Genomic DNA, 19,951 nt, shown 5'->3' with positions numbered 1-19,951 from the left:
AAGGGGTTTGCCAAGAGTGTGAAGTAGCAGTAACATCAAAGTCCACTGAGGTCCAAAACAGCCCCAAGAACACCATTTATTTCCTGAGCATCACGTGTGTGTCAGGCCCTGTGCTGGATGCTGAAGACATAGTGTTGAGCAATAAGGCCTAATCCTTCCCTCATGGAGTTAACAATCCACTAGGAGCAGGCTAACATGGATGAAGGAGATTGGGAGCCAGATACCTCCCTGTAGATAATCTCACGTCACTCTCTAACAACCATCCTATGAAACAGGCACTACAGTGGTTCCCATTTTACAGGTGTGCAAGACAAGGCCCAGAGAGGTTAAGTTAACTAGCCAAATATCACAGTTGGTGAGCAATAGGACCAGGATTTGAACCAAGGTATAACTAATTCCAAAGCTCCCTCCTGCCTTTGGTTAAAACACTTGTTCTCAACCAAAGCAGGAAACATTTGGCAACGTCTGGAGACATTTCTGATTTTTCACAACGTGGGGAGGTGTGCTACTGGCATCTAATGGGTAGAGACCAGGGATGCTGTCAAACATCCTACAATAGATAAGACAGCCTCTCACAACAAAGAATTAACAGACCCAAGATATCAATGGTACTCATGTTGATGACCCTGGGTAAGCACGTGTGCCATAAGCCCCCATAAGTTGGGGGCTCAATTGCCCCCTGAAAACTCAGGATTTGTCTGAATGTGCAGGGGAGCCAGCTCCAGGCCCTAGGTGTAGGTGGCCCTTGTAATCAGAGTACCAGTCCTAAAACACAGGGAGGACAGAGATGAATAAACGTCCCAGGTGCCAGATAAATGACACCTCCAGGAGGCATGGGAGGCCAGGTGGAGAGCTCCCAGAGCAGCTGCCCTTCCTCACACCCTCCCCTTAAGATGTTTGGTCCTTGGCAGCATATTCATCAGCTCCTTGAAAGATACAAACACAAATAGTTTTTGGAGCTGCTTGCTCTCCCCGGATAGCACTGAACTAATATTTGTTTTAGCAAATGGCTGAGCTGTTCATCTTCTCTGGCAAAAGGGATTTGTTTTCCTCTTAGGAAATCACTGGGGTTCTAAGTAGGAGAAGCCTGCATCAGGAGGGCCAGCACCTCCTTTTAGGTCCGATGCACAGGGAAGTATGCTCCATGAAAAGACAGGAGCAGAGGGAAGTGGAGGCAACATTAGCGGTGGTCCTACTGTGTGCCAGGTTTTATACGCTCCTCTCATTCACAAGTGGCCTGAAAGGAGTGGGATTGATATTTTTTTTATCTCGTTTTACAGAGAAGAAAACTTAAACTCAGAGAAGTTAGATAACTTGTCCAAGGCCACACAGCTTGTGAGGGACATTGATGTGACTTGAACACTCATGTGCATGTGATCCAAAGCCCCTACATGTGTAGGTTGATGCTGTGCCAGCAGTGGAGCCTTCTCTGCAGAGCAGAATCTCATGCACCTCCCTGATGGAACAAAAAAGAGTCATGCAGGGAACAGGGGCTGGGAATCCAGTCAGCAAAAGGCTCTACAGCCCCTGATCCTGTTAGGAGTCTATGTGGCATGTTAAGAAACCCAACTCAAACTGCTCTAAACAATATAAAGATTTATCCACTCAGAAGTTGGAAGTTCTTGAGGTAAGGCGGACTTCAGAGTTGGTTAGATTCCATGGCTAAACAACATCATCAAGGACCTAGTAGTTTCTGTTTCTCCTCTCTGCCCTCTTTAGTGTCAGTTTTCCTCCTCATGGTGGCAAAATGGCTGCAGTAGTTCCGTCTATATCCCATCATCTGCAGAGAAGAGGGTTAACCTTCAGTAGATCTCTCAGGCCAGTAAGAAACCTTCTTTTCCATAATGCCCTGAGAACTTCTCCTCACATCGTGATGACCCAATTTCAGTCATATGCCCATCCCTGAGCTAATTTTTATGGCCAGGGGGAAGACCTTGCACTGACTGGCTTAAGCCTGAGCTAGCTGAACAAGATACTGTAGCAAGGGGGATGAGATTCAAAACTTGACTGAGTAAAAAGAAATCAGAATCAACTCTTAGAACTATGGTTGCTCTAAAAACAACATGGTCAAAACTAAATAATATTGACTGTCAACTATAATTTTATATATATATATATACATATATATATATATATTCACAGGATGTGGAGTACAGCATAAGGAATAGAGTCAATGGAATTGTAACAGCTATATATGATGTCAGAGGAGTAGTACATTGGGGGAGGGGGTTATAACTTTGTGAGGGGTGTAAAAATTACATTGTTCTGTACACCTGAAACTAATAAAAATAAATAAATAACATGGTCATTGCACATAGTCATTTCATTCAAGGGTGAGGAGTGGAAGAAATTTGGGGGAGGGAACCATCAGGTCTATCACAGGCACTAAGCAGACCAGTTTCTGTTTGAAGTCAGACTGGAGGTTAGGAGGTTGGAAAACCTGACTCTGACATAAGTCTACTTGAGAGGGTCAGCTCAGTTGGCTGGTACAGCTGCATGTAGTGAGAGGCACAGTGACAACAGAGATGTGCAGATGCCTTCAGGTATGCATCCAGCTCTGAGTAATCGTTCCATTTATGAGATAGGGGCAAGACCCCTTTAAGATAAGGATGTGGAATGGTTCAGAAGAGAGAGAGAATGATGGTCTGGATGCTGTGGTGTTTCTTTGAGGAAAGGCAGAGGGCCTTTTGTGAACAAATGATACCTATAACCCATATTATCTATTTCTATAAACCTGTCAGCTACATGAAAGCAGGGACTGAGATTTTCATCTCTAGCTCTATAACCTGGCACATAGTAGGCACTCAGAAAATGTGTTGCATTAAGGAGATTGACATATATATATATATATATATATATATATATGTCAAACTTTATACTTTGATGATAGTAAATATGCTTTATTCTCAAGGACACACATATACAACATTCACAAAAATTGAGCACATATTAAGGCACAAAGAAAACATCACTAAGTTCCTTAAAGTAGAAATATTATTAATAGCACTTTCTGATCAAAATGCAATACAATTAGAAATTATAACAAAAATTTTTAGAAAGTCCTTTTCATCTAAAATTTTAAAACCTTATTAGCTATCAATTGCTGCATAAAAAGTACCCCAAAACTTGGCAGTTCAAAACAACAAACATATATTATTTCACAACATACATGTGTTTCCTAGCTCTGTCTGCAGAGAGGGCCTGCAAGCAATGACATCCCAGCATCAATAAGCACACCTAGAAACCAGATTTTTAGCTTCTAAGTAGCATACTCCATTAAATGGAGTCATGGCTCCTTCTCTTCCCCTCCTCCTCCTCCTCCTCCTCCTCCTCCTCCTNCCTCCTCCTCCTCCTCCTCCTCCTCCTCCTCCTCCTCCTCCTTCGTCTTCTTTTAAGATATCAAAGGTTTTATTTTTTTAAGATGTACAACATGATGATTTAATAATATACTGGTACATTGTGAAATGATTACCACAACAAAGTTAATTAACATACATCACTTCACATAGTTACAATTTATGTGTATGTGTGGTAAGAACACTTAAGATTTACTCTCTTAGAAAATGTCATCATTATTAACTATAGTTGCCATACTGTATATTAGTTCCCCAGAACTTTTTCATTTTATGACTGAAAGTTTATACTCTTTGACCAACATCTCCCCATTTTCCCAAACTCCCAGCCCCTAGCAACCACTGTTCTACATTCTGGTTCTATGTGTTTGACTTTTAGATTCCACATATAAGTGAGAGCATACAGTATTTGTCTTTCTGTGTCTGGCTAATTTCAATTAACATAATGCCCTCTAGGAAACCATGGCTCTTTGAAGAATGACTGATTCCCATGCTGGGCTGGGAAAGTACAAGGTGATCCTGGGACAACTCGTAGTACTAGAAAGTAAGGCAATATTTATAAACTGATGGGGCATGTATAAGACATAAGTGGTAACTTGTAGAGGCTCACAATGGTCAAATATAAGACAATTTGAATAAGATAAATAATGATTGTAATGGATTATAATCTATAGAATAAAATAAGTGTCCAAGAGCCAATAGTAATATGAATAAAACATGAATGAATCTATCAATCAATCAATGAGAAGGGAAAGTTCTTACAATGGAATTTCAACTAATAAAAATAGAAGGAATGATTAAAATAAAAAAATTATCATTTGGCAAAGACCATAGTAAGAATTTTTCAGTCAAATATCATTCATGGGTGCTAAAACTAGTGGACAAAAATATGATGAGGAACAGGGTATTTACATAGTCTCACAGTGTTCTCCCTGAGGATATTTATTAAGCACCAAGAGGAAAATGATACCTTTACATTGGAGAAACCTGGTAGATGCCACCTGAACCAAGTGATCAAAGTTAACATCAGCAGTGATGGGACTTCTCAATATTACCTGCCTCCTGATGGGAAACACTGAGCAAGACACAATATCACTTCTGTGGTATTCTTGCCAAAAATATATAACCCGAATTAATCATGAGGAAACATCAAATAAACCCAAATCGAGGAACATTCTACAAAATTGTTCACCAGCACTCTTCATCAAAGAAAAAGAAAGACTAATTAAAGAACACTGAGGAGATCCAAGATGGCGGAGTAGGTAAACACTGCCTGCTTCCTTCAGTGAACACATTCAAATTACCACTAAATTAAAGACCATCAACCTGGAGAACCATCTGAAGTCTAGCTGAACATAAATTTTATAACTAAGGATATAAAAAAGACATGTCCAGACTGGAGGAGCAGAGACGCGAAACCAGCTAGCCCCAAACCTCTGTGTGGTGGTTGAGAATCAGGAGGGGTATCTCAGCCATGAAGGTTCCCCCAGAAGGAGCGAGGGACCCCCCAGCTGCAAACCAGTCTCCCCAGCCTAGAGGATTGGTGCCAGAAAGAGAGGTCCCCACAACATCTGGCTGTGAAAAACAGTGGAGATTCCAAACATGCAGGTGGGACAGACGGCTATGGGAAACCCAGAAATTCACTTAAACAACCCACACACAAACTGTCTTACTTGCAGGCACTCACCTTGGGCTCCAGTGGAGGGACAGTAACTCAGAGGGTGTTGGAGACATGTGGTGGGGGTAGGCTGAGGTGTGTGGCTTTGAAGCAAGGACTGGAGGACAGTCACCATTTTCCCTGTGTGGGATTCTGCTCCCATGCAGCCGACAGGCAGGCACCATCTTTCCTTTGCTGAGCCCGCCCCCACACACCAAATCTGAATCTGATTGGCCTGGTGAGCTCTGCTTCCTCCATGGTGCTGACTCACTGGGAACTTGCCCAATACCAGAGGCACTTTCTCCGCAAGCAGTCAGCCCAGCCTACATTGTACTCTTTTTTGTAAAACTATCAGAGTCCACAGGCCCCAGGTGGGCAGCGACTGGCCTCAGTGTGCCCTGAGGCTTTTGCTGAGTAGCTCCAGGCTCAGCACTGGCACCAAACCGGAGTCTACATTAACCTGCTGACCACCTCTCTTTCCGGTCTGGTGAACTACTCCCTGAGATCCCACTTCACCCAACTTGCATACCTGCAAGAGGCTTAAGGGTCAGCCAGCAGGTGGAAGCAGGCCTCAGGGTGTCCTGGCTTTTTGCAGAGCTACCCCAGGCCCAGCACTGGTGGTATATGTCCTCGGTTCTCAGTGTGGCCTCTCCCACATGACTTCAGGGTTAGCACAGGCAGCTAACTCTGTGGATCACTTTGTAGCTCCTACCAGGTAGTCCCCAGCCAGTCACAGACAGTGGGTGATCAGGGCCTACACCAGAGTCCCTAGCAAGAGGCCCCAGAACCAACATATTTAGAGGTTGGCTCAGATCATAGCAGAGCACAGCCCAATTAACCCTACAAGCTGCACACTTAAAGGGCGATCTCATAAGACACCAGAGCCTGCTGAGGCAAATCACACTCAGTGAGGTAAGCCCCATGCACAGAAGCCTATAAGCTGTAGACACGGCCAAACCCCACAGCCAATCAGCCTAAGGGTCAATCCCACCAACTGACGTGCCAATAGAAATCAAGACTCAACTATAACAGGAAGGCACATATAACCCACACAAGGGACACTCCTGGAACACCCAGGGGAGATGACTAGCAAAGGTGTGCCAGGGTCCCACAGGGCACCTACTACATACTACATAAGGTCACTGGCCAAGATTGGGAGACATTGCAGATCTACCTAATTCAGAGAAACAGAGAGGTAGCCAAAATGAGGAAACAAGGAAATGCATCCCAAAAGAAAGAACAGGAGAAAACTCCAGAAAAAAAACTAAATGAAACGGAGACAAGCAAACCACCAGATTCAGAGCCCAAAACAATGGTTACAAGGATAGTCAAGGAACTTAGTGAGAACGTCAATGGAAAGATAGCAGCATGAAAAAAGACATAGAAACCATAAAAAAGAGCCAGTCAGAAGTGAAGAATACAATAACTGAAATGAAGAATGCACTAAAAGGAATCACCAGCAGACTAGATGAAGCAGAGGATCAAATTAGCAATTTGGAAGCCAAGGTAGCAGAAAACACCCAGTCAGAATAGCAAAAAAAAAAAAAAATCTAAAAAATAAGGAGAGTTTAAGAGACCTCTGGGACAATATCCAAGCATAAGAGCATTTGCATGATAGGGGTACCAGAAGGAGAAGAGAGAAAGTAAGGAATCAAGAACCGATTTGAAGAAATAATGACTGAAAACTTTCCTAACTTGGTGAAGGAAATAGACACACAAGCCCAGAAAATGCAGAGAGTCCCAAACAAGGTGAACCCAAACCAAAGCCTGCACCAAGACACTTTATAATCAGAATACAAAGGTTATAGACAGAGAATCGTAAAAGCAACAAAAGAAAGGCAACTAGTAACTTATAAGGGAGCCCTCATAAGATTGTCAGATGATTTCTCAACAGAAACTTTGCAGGTTGGAAAGGATGGTCACAAAATATGCAATCTGATGAAAACCAAAGACCTAAAACCAAGATTACTCTACCCAGCAAAGCTATCACTTAGAAGGATAAGAGCTTCCCAGACAAGAAAAAGCTAAATGAGTTCATCACCATCAAACCAGTATTACAAAGAGTCTTAAAGGGACTTCTTTAAGATTGGGGGGTGGGAGAGAAGCTTAAAATTATGAATAATAAAATGGCAATAGCTACATATCTGTCAACAATTACTTCCTGTGTAAATGGGTTAAATGCTCCACTCGAAAGACATAGGATGGCTGAATGGATAAGAAAACAAATTCTTACATATGCTGCCTACAAGAGAATCACTTCAGATTGAAAGACTTACAAAGATGGAAGGTAAAGGGATGGAAAAAGACATTTCATGAAAATACACACACACACACACACACACACACATACACACACACACACACACACACACTGAGTAGCAATATTTATACCAGACAAAATAGACTTTAACACAAAGGCTATAGCAAGAGACAAAGAAAGACCCAGTAATCCCAATAATCCCACTTCTGGGTATTTATCTGATGAAACCCAAAATGCTACTTCAAGGGTATGTGTGCATCCATATGTTCATTGCAGCATTGCTTACAATGGCCAAGATGTGGAGGCAGCCTGTGTGTCTGTCAATGGAAGAATGAATAAAGAGGAGGTGGTACATATATACAATGGAATATTGCTTGGCCATGGAAGGGAATGGGTTTTTGCCATCTGCAGCAGCATGGATAAACCTGTAGGGCACTTTGGTGAGTGAAGGGTAAGATAGAAAAAGACAGGTGGAATGTGATTTTGCTTATATGTGGAATCTAAAGAACAAAATAAAAAAATAAAACAGGAACAAACTCATAGATACAGAGAACATATTACTGGTTGCCAGATGGGAGGGTTGTTGGGAGTAAGTGAGAAAGGGGAAGGAATTAAGAAGTACAAAATGGGTGTCACACAGTAGTCATGGGGATGTAGGGAATATAGTCAATAATATTGTAATAACTAGGTATGGTGTCATATTGATACTAGTTGTGTTGGGGTGATAGATAGGAAGGGGTTGGGGGGCAGGGTGAAAAAGGTAAAGGGATTAAGATGTATTGGGTTGTCGGAGAAGTCATGACGTATTTTTTCTATGTTTTTCGTTGCAAAAATGCATCATGGCTTTTCTGATAACCCAGTCCAAACTGGTAGTTACTAAATACTCACAGGGATATGAAATAAAACACAGGGAATCTAGTCAGTAATATGGTAATAACTGTGTATAGTGCCAGGTAGTTACAAGATTAGTCAGGGGATCATTTCTTAAATTATACAAATCTCTAACTGCTATGCTGTGCACCTGAAATTAATATAAAATAATATTGAATGTCAACTGTAATTGAAAAATTAAAAATGGGAGGAAAAGATGAAAGGGAATAAAAGGTCCAAGTTTCCAGGTATAATACAAATAAGTCATAGGGATGCAATGTACAGCATAGGGAATATAGTCAATAATATTGTGATAACATTTATGATGTCAGGCGGTTGTTGGATTTCTCATGGTGATCACTTCTTTAGGTCTACGAATGTTGAATAACTATAGTGTACAGCTGAAAGTGATATAATATGTATGTTAGCTCTATTTTAATAAAAATTTTTTAGAGAGAGAGAGAGATACACTAAGGAGATGTGACAACTAAATGCAACATGTGATCCTGGAGTGAGTCCTGGACCACACCAAAAACATTAATGGAACAATTGGAAAATTTTGAATAAGGCCTACAGTTTAAATAATAACACTAACAAGGGATTAGAAAGTACAAATTAGTAATCACAATATAACCACAAGGTTATAAAATACAGTTTGGGGAATATAATCAATAATGTTGTAAAGATTTTGTAGGGGGTCAGATGGTCACTTGTCTGATTAGGGAGACAACTTCATAGATGGTGTAGATGCCTGACCACTGCACTGTACACCTGAAGCTGAAGCTGAATAATATGGAATATCAACTATAATTTATATATATAGTAACAGGATGTGGAAAACAGCACAGGGAATAGAGTTAATGGTATTATAACAGCTATATATGATGTCAGAGGGGTAGTAGATTAGGGGAGAGGGTTATCACTTTGTGAGGGGTGTAAATGTCTAACTATTACATTGTTTTGTACACCTGAAACTAATAAAAAAATAATAATAATGCTGTATCAAGTTAATCACCTGTGTATGATGTTAACACTTGGGAAATCTGGGTGAAACCTTCTTGGAAATATTTTGTACTACTTTTGCAGTATTTTTAAGTCAGAAATTGTTCCAAAATGAAAAATCTTTTGAAACTTAATAAGAAATTCCCCCAAAATGATTAGACATGTCTAACATTCAAACTTGAGTTGTTTACTATTCAAAGTTGCAGTCTCTCAAACCTTTAATAAAATGCCATGATGCCCACTTCCTGGGCTAGCGGTCCTTTAGGGGAACCAAGTTTGGTCTGACAATTAGGCGTGAGAGTGAGACTGAGAGTCAGGGCAGGTGAAATGCACGATGTTGGAAAATTCCCAGAGGCATTGGGGTAAGACACTAGGTTTTCCACCATATATAGGACAGAGACTGAGCCCCCGTTTTTTACTAATAAAGGACAGAGAGGCCCTGTGGGAGTGTAAAACATGGGTAGACTCAGGTTATGAGCACTTGATAACAAGGAATTGGTAGGACAGGGCAGATGAGGAAAAGCCTAACCAGGCTGTCTCCTTCACCAGTGACCAGGTGACTGACCAGGGCTGATTTAGGCAGAACTGTCAATCATACAGAGAAGAAGAAATGAATTAAACTATTGTTGAACCCCTACTGAATCACTCACTAAAGAATAGAGGGGGAATTAGGAAATTGGCAGAAAATGGGTCATAAGAGGAGAGAAGCCATATGTCCTAGGATTCAGCAGAGGGAGGAGTTAGGAGCAGAGGTGGACAGTAAAAGGAAAGAGAAATCAGGGGAAATGAAGAGGAAGCAGCATTGGTTCTAGGCCTCAAAGAAGATTCTGACAGATGGAAGGAAACAGCAAGGTGGTCACGTCAGGCTCAAGAGAGAACACACAGACATACCTAAAAAATAGCCTCTGTGTGTGTGTGTGTGTGTGTGTGTGTGTGTGTGTGTCTTTCACCCAGATGTTCTTCTGTCTTTTAAGGCTGTGAGATATTTCAGGAGACTGTAATACAAAGGACTCTGAGCTCTCAGATCAGATAAGGGACAGCTCGCTGCGTTTCTTCAGATTTTCCATTTGGAAAGCGACAGCCAGAAAATAATCCCCAAACCAGCAAATGCCCACCTCAGAGCCAATGCTCTCAGGAACAAAGGGGGCCTGTCCTTTCCCAGCTTCTGAGCAGCTCAGGTCCAGTCTCAAGTATAAGGGCTCCTCCATGGGTGCAAGTCTTATCCTGGGAACCGGGGGAGTGTGTGTGTGTGTGTGGGGGGGGCGAGTAGGGATGTGGGAGATTGTAGAAAAAGCAACTGGTTCCACTGAGGTTCCCTGTAGGGCCAAGCCACAGTCCTAGGACAATGGTTACTGAGACCCTGACTCTTCACCCTGTCAGATGTCACTGAGACCCCCACTTCTCAACTTCTCCCGAATGACTACGAGCCAAGGGGTGAGGCCAGGACCTCCTCTAAGCCTTCCAGTAAGGAAGCTCATGATAGAGAGACAGGCACAGAGACAAAGACAGAGAAGCGACAGAGGTGGGGGAAGGGGACAGGGACAGATGAAGAGTTCTAGACCCTGAGACATGGGAACAAAGACAGGGTCACGGATAGGGACAGAGAGGAAGAAAGGGAGGGGTGAGGGGCAAAACAAGCGTTTAGCAGCAGTGACATGGTCAGAAACAGAAGCAGAGGTAGAGAAAAGTACAAAGATCATGAAAATGAAGTAAAGTGATGGGGAGGGAGAGAAATGCTCTTTGAAAGAGTGTGAGTTGGGATCCGATGAGCTGGACGTTTTTTGTGTAGCCTGCTAGTCTTTGTTTCTCTGACATAAAAGGAGGGAAAAGAGGACAGAAGTAATAGAAATAGATGAAGGGAAAGAGAAGAGGGAAAGGAGATGGTGGAGAAATTAAGGAGGCAGATCAGAAGGAGCTGTGGGGAGAAAAGGAGAGGTGAGAAGAGAGGAATGTCAGCCCATGAACTTGGAGCAGGGAGAAAGGGGGAGGGGCCGGGAAGGCGGGAAGGAGTCAGCACACTTGTCTTCAGGCTCGCTGGGACTCCCTGATTGTAATAAGCACTTCCCAGCAGCAGCAAAGGACAGGCACTGCCTTCAAGGAGTTTGGAGCCCAGGTCCCCACATCACAGGTGTGGTGATGGGGTCAGCGGGTCCCCCACAGCTGGATCTGGGCACCTGTTGACCTCGCCTGCTCTCCCAGGCTCGGTGGAACATGGTGACTGACTTCATTTCCTAACTTCCTTCTGCAACCAGCTTTCCCACACACACAGTTCTGTCTAGCACTTATTATTTTTAAATGAAAATATATTAAAATTAATCTTATTTTGAGGATTATCTTAGAATTTCACAACCCCTCTTGGGAACATCAGTCGTATCGTATCCTAGGGGAACTGCACACGGAACTGGGAGCTCTCCTGAGGCAGACATGTGCCATCTGCTTCAGAGCTGTGGCTGCTGCTGCCAACAGTGGGTAGCATAGGTCCCTGGGGATGGAAAGGGACGCTGAGGGATAATCAGCTTTCACCCAGTGGTAAGAGCCACCGTGCAGCTGGCCTGGTGAAGGAGCCCAGGTCAGGGCTCAGCCTGTGGCTGTAGCAGCTTTGTCTGTGACCAGTGTCACAGGTCAGGCAGAGTCCACTCTCTAAGATCAAGTCATAAAGTCACAAAAGTTTCTGGAGGAGTCATTCCCTGGCCCAGCTGTCATCCTCCCAGACATCCCTCCCCCATGTCCCTGCCTCCCCCTCTGCCACCACTCTCCTAGAAATTCTGTAGTTTTTCAAAATCAGATATTCCCAACTACAGGCACTGTCACCCACAGAAGTTCAAGGAGCACTCTGTCCCGGGTTGCTCAGGGTACCATGCCATGGCAGATACCCTCCGCGGTGGTAGAGTCAGTCCTCACGTAACATTGTCAATAGGTGTTTGGAAACTGAGACTTTAAAAGAAATGACATATAATGAAACCACTTTTACACTAATTAATATAAACAAGAGTTAAGTTCCCACAGCATATTTCAAAAACATCTCCAAACTTCTAAATGAAGACCCAAAATACTTTTAGTATTAAATTGAAATAAACATCAGCTATACATATACTTAAGAAAGATTAAGATAAACAAGAAAGATAATAATTTTCCAACCTGCTTATTCTAGTGTAGGGTCTCAGGTGGCCACAGCTTCTCCCAGCAGCAGCTCAGGGGACCAGGAGGAAGCACATACTGAGCAGAACACCCTCCATCGTGGGGCACACTCAGCACCCACACTCATACTTATTCAGACTCGGGCAATGTAGACACGCCACTTCACTCACGTGCACATCTTTGGGATGTGGGAGAAAACCAGAGACCCTGGAGAAAACCCCTGCAGACATGGGGAGAATATATCAATATCACACAGACAGTGGCCCCAGCCAGGAATCGATTTTGTTTTCTCATCAGTGTTATAATGAAATGATAGTTGAATAAAACAATGTTATTCAAAGACCTGCTGTACTGGCTGAAAACAAAGAGTTTCCAGGACAGATCAGCTCACTGTGCGAGCACTGCTTCCTTTTATCCGTCAGGTCTGCTCATTGATGGGACATCGATAGTGAATGTTTACCAAGTGCTGAGTCTGTGCCAGGCTCCACCACCTCGTTCTATCCTCGCAACAGCCCTGGAGGCAGACGCTAGTCTATTGTCTCCCTTTTACAGATTAGGAAGTGGAAGCTTGAGAAGATACACGAACTGTCCATGAGGCAAAATGAGCTGGACCACTGCTAACCCTGGAGGCTGGAGGGCTGCCAGCAGGGGCTGCCAGTCACTTTCAGTGACTAAGGAAGGGATTCAAACATCCAATGGGGAGGTTAGCTAAACTAGATGGACTCTGAGGTCTCACTCAACCTCATCTTCTGTGACTCTATGACCGAAGGATCACAGGCAGGGGGGAAGGAAGATGCAGCGCAGATCATGAGTTCTTCTCATAAAGAGAAATGTCTTGGTGGAGGGACACACCTCCATGGGTGTTTGGTTTTGAAAAGGAGGCCCTCTGTACATAACCTGGAAGGTCCGGACACAGATAAAGATGTGGCTGACTGGCCCTTTGTGAACTATCTTGGAAAATAAGGGCTGGTGATGGAGCCAGAGAGAAGAAGGATGGAAAGCAATGGAACTTGGAGCCCAATGAGATGAGAACACCAGTAGAAGTGACTTATATTCTGGAATAACCCAGGGACTTTTGTGCACAAGGATTTCTACCATGCTACGTTTAATTTCTGCTGTGCTGCTCTGAGAAAGAACATTCCCCATTGCCCCAACCTTTCAGTAAGTTGTGCTGCAGACACAACCTTGGTCCCCTGGCACTCTGAGGGAGTAAAGAAATTGGGGAAGTGCCCAGTGAGGTGAGACGATCCCCAGAGAGGCAATTCAGGGGAGAAAATGGACAAAATATAGGGTGATCAAGAACTCAGCAGAGGCATGGGCTTAGAATCTGTACCCAGGAATCCTTGAGGTATCGGGAGAGACGCTGGGTTTCTCACTGTCCATGAGACGAACTTCTGGTCTCAAGATGGCACCCCAGGCTGCAGACCTCTCCCCACCCCCAAATTCATAGAAATTATGTAGATGTTATAAAAATAGACCTGCTGTGCGTGTGGGGGGGTGGGGAGTATATGGGAACTCTATGCTTTCTGCTCACATTTGCTGTGAACCTAAAACTGCTCTAAAAAATAAATTTTAATTACAAAGTTAAAAATAAGAATAAATAAAAATAAACACATATATACATAGCTACATTTAAAAACTACGGAGGAATTCATTAGTGACCTGGAAACAAGAGGACCTTCTACAGAATAGAAATAAGAAGAACTGATCTTCCTTTCCAAATTGAAGAGGGAACCACAGGCTGGTGATGTACAGGCAAGAAACACAAGGAGAAGAGATTGTAGAGAGACCATCTCTAGTCAGTGCCATGGATGTGGGGACTTGGGGTGCAGAGAGCAGTACCCAGGGTAGTTGGCCATGCCTTATCCAGCAGACCAGCCACTGAGGTACTCCGCCTGGTGGCATGACCCTTCCAGCCATCCTCAGTATTCACAAAAAATAGTCAACTCCCTACCCACCCCCATGTGGGCTGCAAAACAGTCTAAGAGGAAATCTCAACTCTAAAGATGACTGCAGAGTCAAGATTCACTGTACATGAGAAGGGACTTGAACCAATTTGATTTAACTCTTTTTTTTTTTTTAAGCTGAGCCATCCTATTGCCTGTTGGCAGCTCAGTGACTGCTCAGCTTGGGCCAGGAATCGAACCGCTGTTGCTCAGAGCTCAAACTCTTGAGTGAGCTCTTAACCAACTGAGCCATTCAGCCGGCCCCTGATTTAACTCTTGAAGGACAAAGTAACCTTGGGCGGATTGAAAATTTAGGAGCTTCTAGGAAACAACTATGGCTTCTAGAACCATGTCTTCACTGCCCTTGGCAGAGGCAGACCCGAGGCTGAAAGTCCTTGAGACTGACAGGACAGGCGGCCTAGGGTGAGAGGGTGGAATGGAAAGGAGAAGAGGAGAAAAGCTACGATGATTTCAGAGGTTCAGGGTTTGTTCCCTGGACACCTCATGGACTCTCTCCTCACCTCTGGCACAGCTCCCTAAGTGAGTCCCTTTCATTTTTAAAAAATTCTTGATATAATGTTAGCATCTTCAGGTACCCTCAAATGTAAAATAAAATCTTGGTGATGAACAGACCACAGCAGGGAAGATAATGGACTGACTGCCTTTTCTAGATATCAGTTTCTATTAGCTGCAAGCAGAGATCTATATGCAAATGGGGTTTGTCCATGAGGAGAGAACATGCAATGCAGCAAAATTGAAGTGTGGCTACAGAGACTTACAGACAGTAACCAGTCACTATTGGAGTGAGGCGTTAGATTCATGTCCTGCGGTCACCTTCACTGGACTGCAAGTGAGGGAGAAAGTGAACACCTCTCCGGACTTCGCTTTCTTGCTCATTAGCACTTAGTGGCTTCCAACTTACATTCCGTGACAATATTGTAAAAGACCCTTGCTTGAATCCATATGTGCTCAAAGCATTGTCTGCAACCTCAATAAATGACATGCTTACATATCAATGCACAACGGTGTTTCTAGCAGGTATAGACGCTTAAGTCATTGAATTAACAGCAGCTTTCTTTAAATATTAAGTGTTTGTTCAATCAAGAATTATTACAAATATGGCTGCTAACATTTGGGAGGTTATAAAATTTTTTACATAACAAAGAAGTCCCCATATCCCAAAAGATGGCATCCAGTACTCTCCCCAGAGAGGTCTCCCAGTGCCAAAGAACAGTTTGGTTCAGAAGAAACGTGAGGAATGGAGTCTGAGAAATTAGATATGGTTGGCTATGAACAGACACGATGGGTACAGCAGGTATGGTGGACAAGGAGAATAAGAGAGGCAGAAGTTAGGCATTGCACAGAGATATATGGTGGTTGGGCGAGAGAAGTTATGGTTGGGTAGAAACAGCTCTGAGTAAGAATGAGTGTCAGGGAGCATGAGTGGGTATGAATGGGTGTGGGTGGGTGTAAGTATACATGAATGAGTATGAATGGGCTTGAGTGGGCAGAGACAGTGATGCTCCCTTAATGTTCCATCTACTTCCCTGAACCTTGCTGCCACTTTTTGAAATTAGGCAGGTCCCATGTGACTATTCCATAGGCTGCAGGCAAAACTGTCTCGTGCCCCTTCTGGGCTAAGGCATAGAAGAGCCAGGGTGTGACCCTCTAGTGTCTCTTTTGGTGCCCCAGTGACCTGCAACATTCCAGATGACAGAACTTCATCACTGTGGGGTCCCTGAGTGATCATGTGAATTTGACCCCGCCCCCTGATAACCAAGGTTGGACATCTAGCACAAATGAGAAATTGCTCTTAGTTGTATTAAACCACTGAGATTTCAAAGTGCCTTTTTCTGCAACATGACCTATCCTGTCCTGGGTAAGGGTTTAGGGAGGATAGATATTTGAGTGGTGAGTATGTGCATGATAAATAAATATAGGTAGGTATTCAGGAATTCATTCCATTCATCCATCAGATTTTTAAGAGGTAGATATTAGGGATTTATTAGTGAATGAAACAATCAAATGCTGGTCCTATGGAGCTTATATTCTAGTAAGGGAAACAAGCAATAAATAAAATTAATTAAATAAACAGTATATTGGAAGGTGATAAGTGTTATGGGGGAAAAATGTAACGGGTCTTAACTATAACCCTGGCTAACAACAGGTGTAGGGTTTGGTCCAGAAGGTGAGCAGAAGCCTGCGCTCAGGTCATGGCTCCTCTCCTGGCCTGGCTGGGAGAATCTCGCTACCTGTGTGAAACCCTGACAGAAGAAAGAGGAGGCTTCAGGGTCCATCGGTGAATTGTGCAGTACTAGCTTCTGAGAATGAGTCAGTTTCGTGGAGTGATGAAGGCGACATCTGGGCCATATGGAATGTGAGCCAAGCAGAGAAGGATGCTTTCTGTCCAGTGTGTCTGATATGAATTTGCCTAGTACCTGGGACAGAAAGACGAAAGTGTGCTGACTTTGAACTGTGCCACGTTTTTCCTCCTCACTTTATTCCCATTCCTGGCTTTGGGTCTCAGGGTCTAGGGATTCTCATCCCTGGGGAGGGGTGGGTCGTGAATTTTTTGTTGCTTCCCTATTCTGCAGCCTAAGAGCTTAGACTGGAGTTCACAATTTCAAGGCTTATATTTATTCTCTCCTAGATAAAGATTGTCCAATGTGGCAATTAGTAGTAGTGCCCCTCCCCTGCTCCCCTTCGCCTCCTGGAACCTTATGCAGTAAATAAGAAGAGCACTGCTGAGCTTTGCTTAGTAGGAAAGGAGGAGGAGGGGGTTTTGAAGATGACATTTGAAACCATGTGTCGCCTACAGCGCCAGACTGACTGCCTCAGCCCCCTGGGAGGAAATTGCAGTGTAGACAGTTACTTGATGGTGTAGAAATTAAGTACAGTTCATTAAAACACAATATTTAGGTGTAATAATTCCATAGGAGCAGCTTTGAATAATTGAAGGTGCATTTAATTTACTGCATTACTCTGTTGTGAATTCTAAGCGTAAGACAATAGCAATTTTTAAAGTTGAGTAAATATTGATTAGTTAATTTTCAACATGGAAGTTTCTTGCTACCAGGCATATGGCTTAATTCTCTGGGCACAGGCCTTAGCTTATGCATTTGAATATTTGGTGACTAAGTCTATTTTGAACTCTTTCATGCTCCACAGACTCTGATCCCTACTTTCCTGTCAAGATAGGTCCTGGAAGCTCACAGAATCCATATTATTTCCAGGTATTTTTTTTAAATCAACTTCATTGTAATAATACTAATTATCCTGTTCAGCACAAAGGATTTATTAAACCTTTTAAAGTAAACATTCATATTTTCCCTAGATACTATGGTAACTCTGTAAAATAGCTACTCTACCCTCCTATTTCAGGAGAGCTGTGTTGGTCCTAGGTCCAATTCAACTAATCAATAGCTTGATGTACTAAATGAATGACAATTTACTGGCGATCTAAGAAATTCCAGTGTTGAAACAATGGCATAGGTGATAAGGGTAAATAAAACCTAGAGGGGGTAAAAACAAGTCAGTGAACATGTATGATATAATAATGAGATTGTGAAAGGGGTGGGCTAGGTAAAATTTTTACGAAGTATGGAAAAAGTCACAGGCTTAGTGTTTGAAACTTAACTTTGTTACTTTGAGTGTGAGCTCAAGCACTTTACTTGGCACTTTCACATACATTAAATTAGTTAGTATTTCTTTGTCTTCTATTTCTGCTTTCACTACAAAGTGTTACACATTATAGTGTAATTGCATGGTGGTACATTGTAATACAATTACATAATAAATTATACAATGCTATAGAAATAGACATAATTATATCTCATAATTTGTGTGCACCAATGGAATTTACAAAGCATTTGTCCATGGATTGTCTTATATGATCTCAACAAGTCTTGGTGGGTATCATCATCCAACTCTCTTTGCAGATGTGAAAGGAGAGTCTCAGAGCACAGAAGCGGCTGCTCACTGGTGGAACTGGAAACCAGGTCTACTCTTGACTCCAGAAGCCAAGTCAAGGCTCATGGCGTTCGCTGGTCTATAGCCTCAGCTCCAACAAGACCCTGGTTACCTTCTTACTAATTTTTTTATATCTTCCTAATTATACCAGTAAATAAAAATAATTATCAGTGCACAAATATAAGTTTCAATCACTACAGATAAAGTAAAGCAATCTTCCTTTGACCATGACACTTAATTCCAAGTTCTTTCCCCAAAGGTACTGCTGTTCTCTGTATAGCTTGGTGACTATACTTCCAGAATTGTGTATAGATAAATAGAGATAGAGATAAAGATAGAGATAGAGATAGAGATAGAGATAGAGATAGAGATAGAGATAGAGATAGAGAGATATGGATATAGGTCTCCCAATGTCTGGATCCACTACCAGAAACTCCGATTCAGGTGGACTCGAATGCTATCCAGACACTGGTCTTACTTTAAGACTCCCACATGATCCTGACAGACAACCTGGATTGAGAACCTCTCAGGAGATTCAGGTACAGCATTGCGTAGTGGAGGTGACAGGCAGCATCTGCATCCTGTTCCTAACTTATTAGAAATATCGGAAACGTCGAGTGTGCTGTTTTGTAGGTCTTTTAGAAGTGCCCTTTATCAAATGAAGGAAGTTTTCTATTATATCTAGTTTGAGGGTTTTTTTTAAACTAGGGAATCAAGTCTGATTTTGTATTTGTACTTGTCTAGCTTCTTGGGCTGAAAGATGAAATTAAGATCTCTTATTTGTTTAAAAGTATTTATGGCTAAAAATTTTCCTAAGAATATGATTTTGTCTATAAGTCACCAATTTTGCCCTGCAAGCTTAGTGGTTTTCTAAAACTCTTAAGTGTATAAGATTTTTTGGTTATCTTTTTGTTGTTAATATGTAGTTCTATTGCCTTTTGCATATGAAAATAGTCTGTTTGAATTGACCTAAATGAAAATGGCCTGTTTCTGCCTTTTAGAGTTTATCAAAATTTCCTTTGTGGCCCAACTTGTGCTGATTTTTAATATAAAACATAATTGCAAGTAATATAATTGAAAAAAAAAAAGAACTACATTCTCCGTTAGGTACAAAACTAACAAAATCAAACCTTGTATTTTTCTATTTGAATTTCTTATTTTCTTAACTATTTTTTAATCTATTTGCTATGTCAGTTTATAAGTGAATTATGAGGCTTTATAATTTTTCCTTGCATTTCCATTTTAGCTTTATATATGATTGTGGCTTTGTGCATTTCTCCTTATAATCTTATTTGGTTTTGCTTTAATATTTCAAATCTATGTTGTTGGTACAAAATGATTCATAATTATGATCATTCCTTGATGCATTGTGCCTTATATTTATAAACAGTGCTTTAATTTGCCCTTTATAAAAGGTTTTCACATTAAATTCCATTCTGCCCGATATTAATATCACTATTCCAGATTTATTGGCTAATATTTGTGTATATTTTTAATCTCTTTATTTTCAATATTCCTTTGTCATTATAAGAATTTCTCATGTAAGCAACATATATCCAGATTTGGGTTTTTTACTTAATGTGAGCGTCTCTGTCTTCTGATAAGTCAATTTAACACATTGTTATGGTTACTTAGACTTATTCCTGCCAAATAATTTTGTATTTTCCACACTTTCTTCTTGTTCTTTCTGACTTGTTTCATTTTTCTTCTAAGTTTGGAATTTACATATTTTATTTACTCTCCCACAGGGTATTTT

Source organism: Hipposideros armiger, unplaced genomic scaffold (genome assembly GCF_001890085.2).
Source record: "Hipposideros armiger isolate ML-2016 unplaced genomic scaffold, ASM189008v1 scaffold_304, whole genome shotgun sequence".
Classification (NCBI taxonomy): Eukaryota; Metazoa; Chordata; class Mammalia; order Chiroptera; family Hipposideridae; genus Hipposideros; species Hipposideros armiger.
Note: the sequence above shows the minus strand (reverse complement) of the source record.